The sequence below is a fragment of the Myotis davidii genome, unplaced genomic scaffold (genome assembly GCF_000327345.1).
Source record: "Myotis davidii unplaced genomic scaffold, ASM32734v1 scaffold501, whole genome shotgun sequence".
NCBI lineage: Eukaryota > Metazoa > Chordata > Mammalia > Chiroptera > Vespertilionidae > Myotis > Myotis davidii.
The window spans coordinates 407,787-409,552 of record NW_006291208.1 but is presented as its reverse complement, the minus strand read 5'-3'; the positions used below and the strand labels follow the sequence as shown (position 1 = coordinate 409,552).

At 38.5% G+C, this 1,766-nt stretch overlaps 1 protein-coding gene across 4 annotated transcripts in view; it reads left to right on the top strand.

Moving 5' to 3' along the window:
* The window catches only part of RAB18 (RAB18, member RAS oncogene family), a 35,444-nt gene that overhangs the window by 7,842 nt on the left and 25,836 nt on the right, over window positions 1–1,766 (top strand). The gene's annotated exons all lie outside the window — the stretch shown is intronic.

Genomic DNA, 1,766 nt, shown 5'->3' with positions numbered 1-1,766 from the left:
GTTCTTGGGGGGGAAAGGGGTATGGGAGATGCGGGAAGAGAGTGGACAAAAATTGTGCATCTATGGATGAGGACAGTGTGGGGGTAAGGGCAGAGGGTGAGGTGGGAACTGGGTGGAGGGGAGCTATGGGGGGAAAAAAGAGGAACAAATGTAATCTGAACAATAAAGATTTAAATCTAAAAAAAAAAAATAAAAAATAAAAAATAAAAATAAAACTTAAAAAAAAAAGAAAAGTTGTAAAAATGGTACAAAGAATTCCTGTATATCTTATTCAAATTCTCCAAATATTAATATTTATCACATTTTCTTTATCATTCCCTCTCTCTATATACAGTGTTCTTGTTTTTCCAAATTGTTTGAGAGTAAATTGCAGATTTTATGCCTTTAACCTCAAAATATTTTATTGTGTATTTCCTACATGAACATAGATAATATTCTACTGTATACAGACAAATTTCATCAATTATCCCATTACTGTTTTATATAGTAAAAGTAAAAGAATTGTTTCTGGTCCATGATCCAGTCCAGGATCACACATTGGATTGAGTTGTGATTTTTCTTTAATTTCTTTTAATCCAAACAGTTCTTAAATCTTTATCTTTCATGGCTTTGACATTTTTTTGAAATAATGTTTATTTTTCAATTACAGTTGACGTACAGTATTATATTAGTTTCAGGTGTACAACCCAGTGATTTGACCAGTGGTTCGCAACCTTCCTAATGCTGTGACCCTTTAATACAGTTCCTCATGTTGTGTTGACCCCCAACCATAAAATTATTTTCATTGCTACTTCATAACTGTAATTTTGCTACTGTTATGAATCATAATGTAAATATCTGATATGCTATATGTGTTTTCCGATGGTTGTGACCCACAGGTTGAGAACCACTGCTTTAATACAGTTCCTCATGTTGTGGTGACCGCCAACCATAAAATTATTTTCGTTGCTACTTCATAACTGTAATTTTGCTACTGTTATGAATTGTAATGTAAATATCTGACATGCAGGATATATTTAGGCAACCCCTGTGAAAGGGTCATTCAACCCCCAAAGGGGTTGCGACCCACAGGTTGAGAACTGCTGGATTAGACATTTATATAATTTATGAAATGATCACCCTGCTAAATTAGTACCCATCTGACATCATACATAGTTATTACAATACTAGAGCCCCGATGCATGAAATTCATGTATTGGTAGGGTCCCTAGGCCCTAGGCCTTCCTTCCCCAGCTGCCAGCTGCCGGCCAGAGCCTTCCTTCCTTCTGTGCTGCCCCCTGGTGGTCAGCACAGGTCACAGTAAGCGATTGAACTCCCCCGTCTCCTGGTTGAGCTCCGAAGAGGACACTTTGCATATTAGCCTTTTATATATAGAAGAAGAATATTGCTATTATGTAACTGAGATAGCATCAGATCCCACAGATTAAGGGTTCACCCCTATGGGACTGCTCACTTCCCCTATTCCCACTTCATATGCCCACTCCCTCCTCCCCACCACTTCAGATGCCAGTGGAAATCCCAGGTTGTCACCTATGCTTCTGACTGACCGGCTATACATGGGGTGTTCCTACAACCCCCTCCTTGGTCTTAAGATGTCAGTCACAAGTTCAAGTTGTCACCTGTACTTATGACTGATTGGCTATAAATCAGAGTTTCCCTGGAGTCCCTCCTCAGGTTCAATTAAATTGCTAGAGCAGCTCAGAGAAACATTTTACTTATTAGATCACTGGTTTATTATACAAGGAACAGGCAGATGGAAGAGATGT